We start from the raw sequence: 16943 nt of genomic DNA, 5'->3' as shown, positions 1-16943 counted from the left end.
GTACTGTGAGCCACAAATGTCTGCTGTTTAGAAGCCACCCAGTCACAGGTATTATGGGATGGCAGACTAAACAAACTCACATTATGGCCATGGTCCTGGGGATGATTCTAGGAGAGATTTTAAGTATGAAGTGGCACAGATTACATACACCACAGGAGTCTTTCTAATGACCTTGAAGTTACCTGTTCAGCAGGTTACACATACATTGTACACGGTTACAAACAACACGAGAAGCAAGGGGGTGTTCCAGGGAAGAAGTGGCACAAGCAAGACAGGATGGAACCCACACGTTCACTGGACAGGGAGAAAGGTCTGCCTAGAGCCGGTGGCTGGAAGCTGAAGGACAAGGGGGCTTACACTGCCAAAAGACACAAGGAACTGCTGCATTCAGTGGCAGGGAAATGACAATGACAGTCCTTGGCTTTATCTGGGAGGACAGCGGAGGGGATGCGGCAGGACCAGGAGACCAGGTACAGGGAGGGACACCGACTCCAACACGACACTCAGCTGCACCCACTGTGTAAGCGGAATGGGGAGAAACGGCCACTTCCAGAAAGAAGCACTCAGGAAACAAAACTCTAGCAGGAACTTGGAATGCCTCAAACTCCCTGAAATCAGGGGCAACACTGCGTTGCTGTTTTCTTTCCATGTCCTCTACAATGAGGACCCAATGCTCAGCATCAGTGACACTTAAGTCCTGGCCATGTGTCAAAACTTGATGCTGACCCCAAGCTGGGGTAGTGGCGGGGGGGTGGAGGGGAGCAGAACCAGAGATCCAGGCACTTCCGGAGAATCTGAGACTAGACCAGCTGCCTAAAGAGGGGATCGAAGGCATCCAGGATGATGCCCACAGCCACCGGGAAGGAAGGCAGGCATGTTTCCCTTTTCCTCAGCCTTCCCCTCACTAAACACAGGCAGATGCATAGGATGTTTAATGCTGCTCATTCCAAGGGGTTGGAAGATTCTCTCTGGGGACTAAATAAGCAAGCTGAGTATTTGAGCTGAGCCTTGAGAAAGTGAAAATCAACAGTCTAAATCCACGGTCCTCAAACTCAGGGCCAGAAAGGTCAAGAGTTCCCAAGAGGCTCAGAGAGGCTGTTTGGGAAGATCCCGATAAGAGACTGCTCTCAATTCTCCACTACCCTTGAGACCATCGGCCTCACGTAGGACAAGACTCCCTGCCCTCTGCGCCACAGGCAGCTTGGCAGACAGGGGGCAGCTTACAGGCTGTAGTTCCCGAAGCCTTCAAGCGGAAAAGCTCTAGGACCCTTCTCCAACACCTCATCTTTGCAGGGTGGCAGGGAGGGGATGGAAAATTAGGCCCTCCAACTGACCTGGGAGGGAGAAAGTCAGCCTGAGAAAGCTTCTGGGAACAGCTGTGGGGAAAAATACAGATCTGAGTGATAGGCAGGCCTGACAAAGGAGAGGAGGCTCTGATGCCAGAAGGGTTTTTAATTCAGACAGAAGAAAATAAGAAACAGTGGCAAGGAGTGTTCTGCCAAGGTACATGCTTTTTCTAAAAAGGTTTATGAAGTCAAAGCCAGTCTCAAAGCTGTTTCTGAATGAGTCTCCCCCAAATTCATCTGCTGAAACCCTAACCCCCAGTCATGGTATTTAGAGGTGATTATAGGTCTATAGGAGGTCATGAGGGAGGGGCCCCAGGCTGGGATAAATGCCCTCATCAGAAGAGGAACAGACCAGAGCCCCTTCTCGCTCCACCTCTAGAGGACACTGAGAGAAGGTAGTTGTCCCCAACCCAGAGAGCAGACCCTCTCCAGACACTGCATCAGCCAGTACCTTGATCTTGAATGCCCAGCCTCCAGAACCGTGAAAAACAAACATCTGTTTTTTTAAACCACTCGGTCGAAGGTATTTACTCTAGAACCGCTCAAGCTAAGACAGCCTCTGTTTAAGAAACATTGGCATTAAAAAATATTATCCTCTAGTGAGAAGAAAAGAACATAGTTTTCACTTAAGCCATAATATGATGAGAAAGAACAGGAAACCACTCTTGAAAGATCTGTCTAAAATAGAACTTAGATTCATGTTTCCTACTGTAAAGTCAGAATGAAAAATATGAAAGAGGGCAGAAATGATGATATTAACATCAGGACTATCAACAATGAAAACTGAAATTATAAACAATTTAAAAAACGACTTAATGTAATATAGCTTACTTCCCCAAAATAACTTTCTGGAATATCTGAAATATTTAAAGAGGCTAAAAATACTCTTTCAAAAATAATTTTCTTGACCTGTTAAAATAAAGATGTCTGAGTGAAAATTAATAAAAATACCCCAGACTACTAATTATCAAGGTCCACATCCTAGGCAAGATAGCTTTCTAGGACTTACCACATGAATCCATCTCTGAATCATGACCTCATCATTTTACAGACAATGGCCTATGTTTCTGGAGCACATCTACAACCCCTTAGAAATGACATCCTGTAGCCTTCTATTCCTAAAAAAAAAAAAATTATTTTACATGTGATCATTTGTGGTCACCCACACACCGTACAGTAAGCTGCAGCACTCAGTTATAGAAAAGCACAGTATCCTATCTCTGATACCTCTTATCACATATGCCTCAGAAAGATAAAAGCCAGATGCAAACACCACCCTTTAATAAGATCTTTAACATCAGATAGAGCTACTGACCCTGCTTTTAACTTCCAGACACACTAAAAGAAATTTTATTCATGTCCTTGAAATTTAAAGAATTTTCACAAACCCATGTCCAAAATATTACATTTTTTAAAAAAAATCTGATTCTTAGAAACTCCTTTAGCAACCACGCCCCACTTACACAGCTCCCAGACATTCTCTGCCACCATCCCTTTCTTCCTGCAATATACCTTTTCTTTGTTAGTGCTTTACATGATGTAATGAAACAAATGCAAAAATACTTAGATAATGTGATGTGTAGGGCACTGTTCTCAGTGTTTTTGCATATTTTAATCTTCATAACAGCCCATTTTCCAGTGAAAGCTACTGAGGCACCAAGAGGGGAGGTAACCCGCCCAAGTCCCAGTCCTAGTGATGGACCAAGATCTGCCCCCACCCCTCTGGTTCCCAAACCCTGGCTTTAAAATTGCACGAGCAAGCTGAATAGTAAACATTAAGAATACAGACACATCATGCAAGCAAGGGAGACCAAAAACTACATGAGGAATAAAAATCTTAGTTTTTCTCTGGTCTTCCTCCCGAACCAGCTTTATCGGTAACGTCTGGATGCTCACGTGCCATGGAGGTGCCTGGACAGTCTGACTCCTTGGGGAGGGAGCTGCATGGACAGGTGGGCCTTCTCGGCCAGATCTGTCTACTTTACCCTGTGGTTCCACATGGCAGCAGGTGGGGTGGTGGCTTCACCCCACATCCCACTTCTTAGAAAACCTGCACCCTAGACGTCTTTTTGCTACAGTGGAGTTATTCTTCTGTAAGTTATTGTAAGTAGAGTCACCATTTTGTGCTACATTTAATCAGTTTGGATCTCTAAGCTTCCCTAGAAATGTTACTGTATCTTTCCTACATTTGCTTCCTGAGAACCAAGAACCGGGGGAGTTAGCAGCACAGTCATGATTAGTCAAGAGAGGGTAGAGAAGAATGTAAAATAAGAATGCATCAGCTGTTTTAGAGAGGAGGAGTGTTCTTAAATAGGGCACAGCCAGCTGGGGAGGAAGAAGGGAGGGAAGGCATTCTAGGGCTGTCCTGGTGTGGTATAATAAAAAATATATTTGGTCTTGCTCTGTGGTTTCTGGCACAGAGCTCCCAGAACCCCTGGAATTTCCGGAGTGATAGGGAGGTCTTGTTATTCAGACCAGCCCCTTAAGACCATGCCCAAGTTTATGCTAATGAAGTGACTCAGGGCTAGCCCCAGCTAGCTTCAGGATGGGGGCTGGCCACAGAAAGACCAACTTACAGGATTAAGAGGGTGGAAACTTTCAGCGCCAGCCCCCAACAACCAAGGGAGTGGGGCTAGACACTGGGTTATAAAAACTCTAGAACAACAAGATTCAGGGGACTCCAGGGTTGGGGAACACACTGATGTGCTAGGAGGGTGGCAGGTCTGGAGAAGGTATCCAGGCTCTGTACCTCCCCCAGGCCATACCTTTCCCTATACACCTCTGCCATCTGGCTGCTCCTGCATCCTTTGTAATAAACCATTGATATGAAATTCTGTGAGTCCTTGCAGCAAATTATTAAACCTATTGAGGGGGTCATGGGAACCCCCAATTTTCAGCCAGTCGGTCAGAAGGGTGGGAGGGCCAGAACCTTAAACTGGCATCTGAAGTGAGAGGGAGCCTTACACGGTCTGCGCTAACTCCAAGGAGCTGGTGTCAGAATTGAACTGAATTAAAGGATGCCCAGCTGGTATCAGAGAAGCAGAGAGCTGTGCAGTTCAGTAGCCCCTAGCCACATGTGGCTGCTGAGCACTCACGATACACTCAAGTCCATCTGCATCCTGCTGTAAGGGTAAAACACACTGGATTCCACAGACTTACGCAAAAAAGAAAGAAGAAAAAAAATTAAAAATCAAACATCTCATTAGTGATTTTTTTTTAAGATTTTTATTTATTTGAGAAAAAGAGAGCGAGAAAGGGAGAGATAGAGCAGGAGCAGAGGGAGAGGGAGAAGCAGACTCCCCGCTGAGCAAGGAACCTGAAGTGGGACTCAATCCCAGGACCCTGGGATCACGACCTGAGCCAAAGGCCGACGTTTAACAGACTGAGCCACCCAGGTGCTCCAGCATTAGTGATTTTTTATACTGACTGTAAGTTGAAATGAAATTGAACTAAATAAAATACATTGCTAAAATTAATTTAATCTATTTCTTCCTACTTTTTCAATGGGATTAACTAGGAAATTTCAAGTTACAGATTTAGCTCACATTGGTGGCTTGCATGATAGTCTGTGGAATGGAACTATTTTAAATGCTTTCATTTCTAAACATGTAGGGGCTGAAAGCCACTTTTCATCTGGAATTTTCACCTGCAAAGAAAGCAACTACCTGAGGATGGGAGAGTGGGATGTGAGTAATCAAGGGGAGAAGGAATTAATATTCATCACGTGCTTCATTTGTGCCAGGAACCACCCAGTACCTGGTACAATTTCACCCTAAGTCCCCTGGATGATGAGAATCCTCTTCCTATCAGAGAAAAAAGCACCAAACCTCGCTTGCACCAACGAAGTCACAGAGCAAGGACTCCGACTGCACCCCCCTTCCTTCCTGCACAGCAGGGTTGGCAGACTTTTTCTGGAAAAGGACCAGATAATTATTTCAGGCTTTGCAAGCCATACAGTCACTGCTGTAATGACTCAACTCTGTCTTGTATCATGAAGGCAACCACAGACCATATGTAAATAAAAGGGGCCTGGCTGTGTTCTAATAAAACCGGCATCCCAAAAACAGACAGGCAGCCGGATCTGGCCCACAGGCCAACCCCTGTTCTACACAGTTAAAAACAAGACAACGGGTCCAAAATGGAGTTGCTTACGCTAAGACCGGTGTCACCAAACTGAGACTTAACAGTTTCCACTCTCCCAGAAAGGGTATCTTAAACCAGTGAGGAATTGTCTACAAAGTACTACTTGGGTAATCTGCCTGACAGCAGCCCCCACCCCTGCCCCAGCCATCCCCTAAAGGAAAGTGACCTTGTCATGACCTACCGACTTGCTTTTTTGTCTAGTAAAACTTCCTTATTCCCATTCCCTCCCACCTACAAAAGCCTTTCATTTTGTATAGCTTCTCAGAGCTCCTTTCTGTCTGCTAAATGGGATGCTGCCCAATTCACGAATCGCTGAATAAAGCAAACAAAATCTTTTCACTTTACTCAGCTGAGTTTTGTTTTTTAAGTCTGGTGGCAGTGGTAGGATGCAAGACTTCTGACGCCTTCAGGGATGGGAAACATAGGCCAACCCTTCGAGTTGTCTGTCTTGCCATTTCCAAGGTCCTCTCAGATGTGAGCTCCACTCATGCCGAGCTCCCGATCTAACTGGCTCTCTAGCCCAGGGCTGACAGGTCAGTCTACACTGACACAAGGCCCTAACAGAGCACCAGTCCTTAGTTAGCCCTTGATTAGTCCCCTGGTTGGTCCATGGTCCCAGTCCAGGACTTAGCAGATCGGCTTGAGCTGGCAGATGGTCTCCCCTGAAACCCAAATCCCTAGCCCCTGGTTAGTCCCTAGACCCCACCTGTTGGAATCTGCTGGTTTGGTCCATAGTTCCATGTTGGGAGCTGCTGGTGCTGCATACCTAAGGCCTTCTCTCGGCCAGTCCACAGTACCATCTCTTTGGTTACTGCTGGTATCCACAGCTGTTTCCTCGGTTACTGCTGGTCTCTCTTACTGTGCACATGAGGTAAAGGAATAATAGATCCATAGTTAACGGGAATCTCAGAAGCCAAAGCTGCAAAATCGGTGGGCACGGCAGGCCAAGCACTGAAAAGCTCTTGGAATGCTCGTGCGAGGATAAGCTGGTCACAACATGGGTTAGATGGACACTAGGTCACCTGCCAACCTCAAGAAAATCTCCATGCAATGAGGTACAATATAAAGCACCACCTAATCCCCAACCCAGTGGCACATCCCTCTTAGGTATTAGTTTGGCTCCAAGGGACCCAAGGCTTAGCTAAGAAATGGGATCCTCTAGTTCCAAAGACTTGAGCATGCCAACTTCTGGTAAACCCGCTTGTTTTATATCTAAACTGTGGTCTTGGAAGCTGTAGATATCTACAAAAAATGACAAAATCTCATGAAGACAAGACAGAATGGCAATGGCCGTCATGGAGAACGTTCCAACTGGACAACATCATTCATTTAAGAAATGCACTTGAAAGCAAGGGTTCCCAAATCAAACAGATTGGGACACCTATTTTAATTGGCATGCGGAAGCCTCCAAAAGTCCTCAAGACTCCAAAATTGCTTCATTGAAAGATTCTTTACAAAAGGTTAATAAAAAATTAAAGACACAAGAGGTACCCAAACAAAAGCCTAAGATAGGACTCCTACTGCTCCCCTCTATCCTCCTTTATCTGAATACTCAGTCTGCCAATCCTCTGCCTGAACTGTCTTTCCACTCTGCAGAGACTACACAACTGTAAACAAAAGTCGGCCAAACTAGTGGCCTTACGGACGCCCCCATTTCTATCCTTGCAGACCCTTCATATGGGCTCCTCCCAGGGTCTGAGGGATTCTCTGGTAAATTCCCACCAGTCATTCCCTTAAACAGCCAAGGGGAAACTAAAATTGAAATTAATGGAAATCCTTTCCAAATGCTGGTCGATACTGGAGCAACACTCTACTTGAAACCCTACTCTGGAGTCTCTAGCTGGGACTGTGGGAAAACTGGCAGAAGTCGGCGAAGGGCGACTTGTGTGTCTTCTTGTACATCTCATTTTGTGTCCTGAGAGTTGTCTAAGTCTTCTTCCTATTGCTATCCGGAGTTGGGGAGGGAACAGGGCGCAGTAGTATCCTTGGCACCCTCCCTGGTAATGCCTTGTGCGTCCAAGGGCAGGGACGGATAGTTCAGTACTGTCAGGAATATTTACTGTTCTTCCCAGCTGAAACCTGACGAGGTATTTGAAAGGATCTTTTTTAGCTCTGTGGTCAGTTGGCCAAATTGGAAGCTGATATTCAGAACTTAATAGTAACTGTTTTTAGGGCCCTCCCCTCAGCTAAAAGTACTCAGAGGGAAAGGAAAACATTCTGAAGACAAAACTCTAAATCTAGAACATAGGAATCTTTTGATTTCCATCTTAGTTGAATATCTTCTCCCAGAGACAAAGACACAAAATGAAGATGAGGCAGTTGGATGGGAGGGTCAGCCCTTTTGAAATCATTTTAGATCACAACCCAATTCCTTGAGGTATTAAAAACAGCTGCCTTTGTCTTACAAACTGAGCCTTTACAAGAAGAGAAATGCATCTCTGAAAGCAATTCAAAGCCCACCTATCCTTTTAACCAATCCCCAAATCTCACCCATTCATCTTAAAAGGCTCACAGGTACCATAAAATACGGAATTTAGGAAACAGAAGTCCCAGAGGAAGGAACCTGCATTCTCTCCCTGTGGTTTTGAGATGTAAATGTTCTACCTGGTCTCTCTAGGAAGTGAGGTACTTCTTATCAGAGGGAGAAAAAAAGTTGGGGCGGGATATTTGGAAAGAAGGCAAATGAAAAATCTTGAAAGTCTTCTCCACAAATATTGGTAAAAAGTTTAAACCATCAGAATGGGTAACCTTAACTTATCCCATCTTCTAGAAACACAATTAGATTCCAACTGTTCTTTTAGAAACTAGAGAGTTTTGCATTATTGTACCCACCTTATGGTTAAAATTTTATTTTTTATTTTATTTTTTTAAAGATTTTATTTATTTATTTGACAGAGAGAGAGAGAGCAAGCACAAGCAGGGGGAGCAGCAGAGGGAGAGGGAGAAGCAGACTCCCCACTGAGCAGAGAGCCCAATGCGGGACTTGATCCCAGGACCCTGGGATCATGACCTGAGCTGAAGGCAAAAGCTTAACCAACTGAGCCACCCAGGCACCCCATATGGTTAAAATTTTAAAACAACAGCTGTAAGGTCTGTGTTTGTATGTATGTATGTTTATGTATGTCTAATATGTATGCTGTAGATGTGTGATATTTTTCTACCTCTGGATGGTATTACCAAAATTATTATTATTTTTTTTTAAAAAAAGGTCTACTTAATTAGTTTAAATAAAAACATGCATTTACCAAATTAAGTTTCTAGACTCTCAGAAATATAAAAACTAACCCAAATATTTTTCAGGTTTGCCTGATCTAGGATAGTCTTCGGTAAAAAAAAAAAAAAAAAAAAAAAAAAAGCACAAGTTTACAGTTTGTTGGTTTAATTAAAACAGGCATGTATTTAGAGCTACCAGCATTAAATATAATACTTTTATTCTGTCTGCATTTTCCACTCAAACAGATTTACCTTATCTCTGTTACAAAGTTTGTCAGCAAGAAAAATATCTTAATAGATAACTTTGTTTAATGTCTGCAAAATTTTCATGAGTAATTTAAATATGTTAAAAACAAGTGATTTAGATAGACATTAAGTAGGATAAAAGTTTTTAGGTGAACTTTTTAGCCATGATTATGTTTTACGGTGTGTCTACTTAAATAGTTTCCCCAAATATTTTTGATAACTTGAAACTTTGGAGTTTTGCTATGTTAAGTTAAATGATGTATAGTCATTGAATCTCTACTAGATCATTTTCAAATAAGATAAAATAATGAACATTAATTATTGAACACAGGTTTATCTAATCCTACTTTTGGTTTATTATAGAGAAACTTAAGATATGCGGGTAGATTAGTAAACATGTTCCATACAACACGGAGAAATTTACTAGGAGAAAGAATACATTTCTTCAAGTTATGAAATGTATTTATGAGTTTGCTGATCCACAGAATGCTAGTGTAAGAGACAGTCCATGATTGCTTACTTCTTAGTTTTCACTAGGAAATAAGGACTCTGGGCGTTAAGAATTCTGGTCAATAGAAGTACCTGAAACTTCTTATAAATAACAAGAGTGAAGGGAAACAACTATGTATTGAGTAGACAAGGAGAGTAAAAGGACTAGTTGTTCCAGAATGATAAAAAAAACATATATATAAAACAAAATCTGAACGGATATAAACACAGTTGTAGGTTTGTGGAAAAGGAATCTCATAGAGGGAATTTTACAAGTGGTCAAGTGGGCTAAGATTGGAATGGATTTACTTAAGTTTTTCTAATGAGTTTTAATAGCAAGAGTACACTGGTACAAAATTAGAATTTGAATTTCTTCCTGATAAAAGGACAGTGGTGTTCTCTTGGACCTTTAGTATGCTTTAGATCCGAGATGGTGAAAGTTTCCTTATCTTTTAAGTAATCTGCCTAGGCAGCAAAGATTTTGTGTTTTAACCAAAATAACCTCCTGTGTATCACACTGTCTTCATCAGCTCTTGGGTTACTTAAGAAAACCCAATCTTCTCAATCCTAAAAGAGCTAAATTTTGTTCACAACTTTGTAACCGTCTGCATTTGCCTTTAACAGCATCTTCTATTGTCATTTTGGTTAAACAGATAATGAAGTATTATATCATAATGATCTGTGATCCTATTTAGTCAAACGTTCAAACCGCTTGACGTTTTGACAACTTCCTAAAATCAAATTCTAAATGGGGGCTTTTTCCACCTTAAAGTAACTCTGAGATTTCCCAGAGGGCTCCTGGAAAATCTCAAAGGATTTGTCTCTCACCTGGGTAAAATATTAAACTAATTAGGTTTATCTGCTGTTAAGTTACATGGGAAGCATTCTTAAGAGATGCTAAACTTCCTTAGGTTATACTTGTATGGACGCAGGTTCTGAATATAAGTGTTCTAGAAAATGTATGAAATTCCTAGAAATCTGATATGTCTCAGTATAATGTTATCAGTCATAATTGCAATTATTATCTTAAAATGTTGTATATTGCACAAATGATCAAATTTCCTTGTCATCTCCATTACAAAGAATCCTAACAATGATCTTTAAGTCTTTGACATTTACAGACAACTACTGTTTTACTCTGATGCTTTTGCAGAAGTGAGAATCATAAAAAGGACCCTACCAGGAACTCCTGATCACTGACACCACTGCCAAATTATAAGGTGTGAAACTCGGGTGCATATTTCACAGCTGAAGGCAGGTCCACCTGACATCTGGTCCTGTGCAAATGCTGGAGACCTCAAAATCAAACTGGCTAAGAAGAGAAGCAGCCAACATCAAGGCAGACTGCTTCCACCCAAGACACCAGATCAAGAGTGTTTCTCTCTATTTCTCCTTCCCTCTCTGACCATCTTTTTCCAATTTTTATAATACGAAGGCCTTTATGATTCATTTGCCCATATTTTGATCTGCTCTGGTCTGAAAGATTGTTAATACACTTGGGCCACTGCAAACAGGGATAATCCAATCTCCAAACTACTAGTCGATGGGCCACGATGCTGACGGTCCTGTAGTTCTGTCCATCACACATTTTTCCCTGATTGACAAATGCCTCGGTTTCTCTGGAACTAAGCCCCCATCTCTATTAAGTCAGGCTCCCTAACCCTGGGTATCTATTTCCCTGCCTCAGTTTAACAACCCCAAAGCCAGGGAACCTTGTGTCCAGGCCTTGTACCAAGAAAGGGACACAAGGGAACGGAAACCAGAATAAAACTGTGTGGTCCACAGACCACTACCTTTTACTGGTTTCCACGGCTGTCACCTTCCCAGCCCTGAGTCATGGACTCAAGCAGGAATTACGAGGGGGTACCCATAACTCCAAGATAGCTTCCTTTGGTAGATCACTGTTCCCCTGGCTACCAGTAAGTGCAAATGAGGCTATTATCAGAACCTCACCTTTTGGGGCGCCTGGGTGGCTCAGTCGTTAAGCGTCTGCCTTCGGCTCAGGTCATGATCCCAGGGTCCTAGGATCGAGCCCTGCATCAGGCTCCCTGCTCGGCGGGAAGCCTGCTTCTCCCTCTCCCACTCCCCCTGCTTGTGTTCCCTCTCTCGCTGTGTCTCTCTCTGTCAAATAAATAAATAAAATCTTAAAAAAAAAAAAAAAAAAAGAACCTCACCTTTTAACTCTTAAAGGTACTGCAGAATCCACAGCTGCCAACAAAAATTCCCGGTCTCTCTGGCCAAAATTGTTCTTGGTATTAGGATAGCGTTTGATTATTGTTTTAGTCTGTGCTGTAGTCCATGCCACTTGCTGTACTGACTGACACTTCTGGGGAAGCCATAAAAGATCAGTGTATCAAGCCAGCTGGCTTCAGAAAGTGACTCCTTCAATGGGATTTGATCTTGACTGGTATGGGTCTTAGGGACCATGGCTCTGAGGTCCTCCAGATATTGGGAATTATCCTACTTATAATCATCACAGGGGTGCCTGGATGGTGCAGTCGGTTAAGCACCAACTCTTGTTTTCTTTCAGCTTGGGTCATGATCCCGGGTCCTGGGATCAAGGCCCACGAACAGCTCAGTTCTTAGCAGGGAGTCTGCTTGGGATTCTCTCTCTCCCTCTGTCCCTTCCACCCACCCCTGTGCATGCGCTCACTCTCTCTCTAATAGATAAAAAAATCATTTAAAATAATCATCATAATCTTCCTGGTGCACTGTACTCTCTCACAAGCTTTAAATGCATGTTCATGTTCACAGCCGCTAAGCACCAAGCAAATGATCACACTGAGAATGGAACATCAGAAAGGAATGAAGAGAGTGACTGACTTAAAGAATGTGAACCTGAAGTCATGACTTGTGAATACCACACAAAGAGTCAGCAAAAAAGACACCATCACCTGTGAATATCGACAGAGATTCGGCAAAACTCAACTTCCAAGTGGTGGCTGTGAGTAGTGCTAATGCCTTAAATTTTGATCACATCTCTCAGGTTAGAGTCTGACCAAAAGAGGGTAATTGTTAAAAATAAAAAATAATAAAAATAATAAAAATTAAAAACAAACAAAACAAAACAGGCCCATGTCACCAAACTTCAGTTTCCATGCTCCCAGAAATGGAATCTTAAGCCAGTCAATGAAGAATCACCTCATCAGCACTAATTCGGTAATTTGCCTGATAGACCCCTGCCATCCCCTAAAGGAAAGTGACCTTGTCACGACCAATCTGCTTTTCTGTCCGCTATAACCTCATTGTTCCTTCTCCCTTCTGCCTATACAAGTCTTCCATTTTGTACAGCTCCCTGAAGCTCCTTTCTGTCTGCAGGATGGGATGCTTCCCAGTTCACAAATCACTGAAGGAAGCCAATAAGATCTTTAAAAAACTGATTCACTTGAGTTTTGTTTTTTTAACACCACCATGAAGAGAAATAGCTATTCCTAAATATTCTATCAGTGCACCAAAATATAATGTTACAAAGGATCCCTTTCACAAAATACTAATTAGGTCATTGTCATAACAAGGTTGACCCAAGAAAGTCAAATTCCGTAAGTTACCTACTGTTAGGCCTCTAAGCTTTTCTTAAATACCAAGTATGCCATTTAGGCACTGACACTAGAGGTATCAAGTTAATAGCACATTACATTTGATTCGATGTATATGACGTATGTGGCAAAAATAAAATCAAAAGTCACCCAAGGGAATACAGAGTGGAGGACAGGACATGAAACACAGGGAGGATCCGGGTGGAAAGGGTTAAACACTACCATCCTGGCACTGACTTGTGTGGGTACCCGACCTGCCTAACTTCACACATACGAGTGTCACGCACCCGGGCAAATACGCCCGGCCATGGGAGGAGTTACACTTGACTACGTCAGGGTTCTCTTTGAGACCAACCTCACCCCTTCTCTGATTCCCAGTTCGGACCAGCTCTTTACAGGCAGCAGCAAAATGGAAGAAGGCAGCTCAGATCAGTTATTCCACAAATTTGAAAACTTTTAAAACTATTAACTCATAAATCATTACTCACTACAGATGGAAATAGTTTGTGGGGCCTCTGTGTGGCTCAGTCGGTTAAGCATCTGATCCTTGATCTCAGCTCAGGTCTTGATCTAGGGGTGGTGAGTTCAGGCCCCCGTGTTGGGCTCACGATGGGCGTGGAGCCTACTTAAAAAAAAAAAAAAAAAAAAAAATTGTGGGAAAAATCCCTGCATGCCTATCAGGGGAAGGAAGGCCAAGGAACACAAAGGTTTGGGGCTTAAACTGAGGTTGGCCATGCTGTTCACCTGGAGACCCCCCTGCTCCCTGCTTTCTCCTATAGAGACCACCCTGATCGATGCCTGGTGGATAAAGACAAAGGGGAATACAGCACTAGAAAAAAAGAACAACTAAATGAAGTAAGAGAGGGAGAAAGAAATACATCAAGTTTGTCCCACTTTATGGTCACTCCCAGTATCACCCACAGCACAGCCATTTCCCAGCTGGGAAGAAGCACCCACATTCCCAGTCTCATGCTACTATCCGTGCACTCATCTTGCTCACCTTTCCCCACTTAATCCCCGCCAACGCCCTCCCTTCATTCTTTTATTTTCTTTAAAAATCTTATTAAAGGGCTTACCATAACGGGTTTCTACTATATCTTGAGCCAATTAGGAGAAATATCATAAAAACCTAATAAAGAAGGAGGGTTGCAGTTTCAGGGAGCCCTGCTTGGCAGCAAGAAAGTCTAAGAAAGTCTGACTATGGAGGAGTAAGAACAGCTTACACTTGTACTCTGTATGAGTCACCTACTGCTAGGTATCAAATCACCACAAACTACACAGGTGAAAACTACACACGTTTATTATTTGTTTCTGCAGGTCTGGAGTTTGAGCATGGCTTACCTGGGCTCTTAATTTGTTACTCAACAACGCACAGCTAATACGCATAATTAGACACACACACACACACACACACTCTGAACTGTACCTCTGGGAGGTGATCTGCCTGTCCTAGGTGTGGCAAATTTACTAAAAATATCTGCAACTCCTCCGAAAAATGTCTTCAGAGATAACAGCAGCTTCATCTCCTCTCTCCTAAGTGGCCAGGGACCAAAGCAGGATAATCCATTTCTGTCACCCAGTTTATGCCCCAAACAAGGCTCCAATCTATTATTCACAAAAGCTAAATCCACCCTCAAAGGGAAGAGACATGCTACCGCTGAGCAGCCCACCAGCTAGAAAGTCAAGTTGGCGAGTTGGCAGCAGGGCCCAGCCTTGAGAATGACCATGTCGTTCTCAATCCATGAGCACCTGCAGAGTCCCTGACATTCAAGGACTGTTTTACACTAGGCCTGTTTTAAAGAACATGGTAGTCACTGTGTGAACAAATTCTAGTCCATTTGTTTTTAAACAGCAGTGATGCTGTTTTAGGATCTCCCGGAGATAAGGTCCTCTGGACTACACGAACTCCAAATGCCTTTACGGAGGGGCCACTGATACGTTTTCCAAAGCAGAGTCGTTTCGGGGACACTGACACTTCCACTCCTGAAAACTGGTGAAGCCTTTAGAAGGGCATTATGGCGACATATATCAAGCACCCTAAGGATGTCCCCACCATTTCACTCTGCAACCCCTCTCTGAGGAACGGATTCTCTGGAAACAATTCAGTAGAAGAAACGAAATACGCTCAGAGATGCACACAGGCTCCTTATCTACTGGAGCAGACGCTTAAATGACCAAGTCAGGAGGCTGTTTCTCCAAAGGACGGAACCTTCAACTCTTGGGGACATCACTCAACAAGAAAACAGTACAAAGATTACTAACAAAGGGGGGAAATGTTCCTATTAAGAACATAAAATTGTACAGATGGTTACAAATACTTACAAGGACGAATTACAAATACAAAGTTTCTCTCTTGGGATAAGATTGCAGGAGGCATCTTCCTCTTCAGATACTACCTTTAAAAGTTCGTATGTTGTCTTTATCAGGAAAAAAAACTCCACCCCAAAAAAAAAAGAAAAATTAAAAGAAAAAACAGCCGTGCCAGAAAAGAGATGTCTCAGAAAGCTAGGTCTCGATATGGCATGTGAGCGTTCAGTTCACCTCCTTTCAGACCTGGCGGACCTGCAAACCCCACCTGGGAAGAGCAGCGCAAGTGAGGAGGCTCCGTTGGCTTCCGGTGAGCCTTTCCCAACCGGAAGGGCGGGGCCCCTGAGTTTGGAGGCAGCTCGGTGACCGCACCTGGAAGTGGCGCAGGACGCAGGTGCCCGCCCCCGGGGATGCACGAGGCAGGGGAGGAGGCGTGCCTGCTCAAGTCCCAGCTCCGAGATGACAGATAGGGGAAGGCGGAAGACTGCCTGCCCGCAGGGCCATCCACCTGCACGCCCAAGGCAAAGCGGGTGACTTCAAAGGTCACCGTGCACGTGTGCAAACAGAACACGCCCCCATGAAAACAGAGAGGCTGTCAGGACTAACACTCGGATAAATCACTTAGCTTCTCTAAAGGGCTGACTTCATCTGTTACATGGGGATAAGGGCAGCCTGGAAGGTGGTGGTGAAGAGCAAACAGGTCACTGTATGAAATGTAAAGTGCTCAATAAATAGTAGCGACTGTCACATTAAGACTTCAGGAATGTTCCTCCACACGGTCCATCATTTCATGGCAATTCCCAGCAGCTAGTATTTATAATCCTATGTACAGGGAAGCACAGTGCAAGCCATGCACACACCAGATCTTCTTCCAAAATGTTTTTTATAGCATATTTCTGTGAAACATGGGGTCAAAACTCCAGAAACCATTTTACCACAACACCGCTGCGAACCAGAAAGTCCAACTCTTTTATGCAAGAGATTTTTAAAAGTCATCGACATTTTCCCAATGCTGGTCGTTACTATAAAACCCCAGGTACCAAATCCACAACCCACCTCCATCACTCTACTCGGATCAAAAATCTGAGAACATTATTTATATTCGCTTTTCTTCTAGCTAGTAAACAATATATATTTTCCTACCTTGACAATTTAAATGATTAAATTTACAAAAACAATGATTTAGGCTTATCTAATTTTTTTTTAAAGATTTTATTTATTTATTTATTTGAGAGAGAGAGAATGAGAGACAGAGAGCACGAGAGGGAAGAGGGCAGAGGGAGAAGCAGACCCCCTGCTCAGCAGGGAGCCCGATGCGGGACTTGATCCCAGGACTCCAGGATCATAACCTGAGCCGAAGGCAGTCACTTAACCAACTGAGCCACCCAGGCGCCCGGCTTCTTATCTAATTTAAGTAAAATTCTTTTTTTTTTTTTTTTGGTTTGGTTTTTCACGGAAAAAAAATATAGGGGCGCCTGGGTGGCTCAGTCATTGGGCATCTGCCTTCGGCTCGGGTCATGATCCTGAGGTCCTGGGATCGAGCCCCGCGTCGGGCTCCCTGCTCTGCAGGAGGCCTGCTTCTCCCTCTCCCACTCCCCCTGCTTGTGTTCCCTCTCTCGCTGTGTCTCTCTCTGTCAAATAAATAAATAAAATCTTTAAAATA

The 16943-nt window shown here is 43.5% G+C and overlaps 1 protein-coding gene across 11 annotated transcripts in view; it reads right to left on the bottom strand.

Annotated features, from left to right (window-relative positions):
• NCK2 (NCK adaptor protein 2) overlaps nucleotides 1–16943 on the bottom strand; it is a 149106-nt gene that overhangs the window by 115797 nt on the left and 16366 nt on the right. For 4 of the 11 annotated variants that reach the window (XM_045885288.3, XM_045885280.3, XM_045885297.3 and 1 more), the window contains 3 exons: nucleotides 13462–13598; nucleotides 6196–6347; nucleotides 2356–2464 (listed from right to left, as the gene is read on the bottom strand). The exons of 3 other annotated variants lie outside the window; for them this stretch is intronic. The gene's annotated coding sequence lies outside the window, so the exon portion shown is untranslated. Of the gene's footprint in view, nucleotides 1–2355; nucleotides 2465–6195; nucleotides 6348–13461; nucleotides 13599–16943 lie in introns of those variants that run through there. 4 more of the 11 variants (XM_045885289.3, XM_064572670.1, XM_045885284.3 and 1 more) reach the window with 4 other exon arrangements.

This window comes from Mirounga angustirostris, unplaced genomic scaffold (assembly GCF_029215605.1).
Source record: "Mirounga angustirostris isolate CCGP_5_RB_7025 unplaced genomic scaffold, mMirAng1.0.hap1 SCAF_10, whole genome shotgun sequence".
In the NCBI taxonomy this organism is placed as follows: Eukaryota; Metazoa; Chordata; class Mammalia; order Carnivora; family Phocidae; genus Mirounga; species Mirounga angustirostris.
This window is presented reverse-complemented; position numbering and strand designations above follow the sequence as displayed.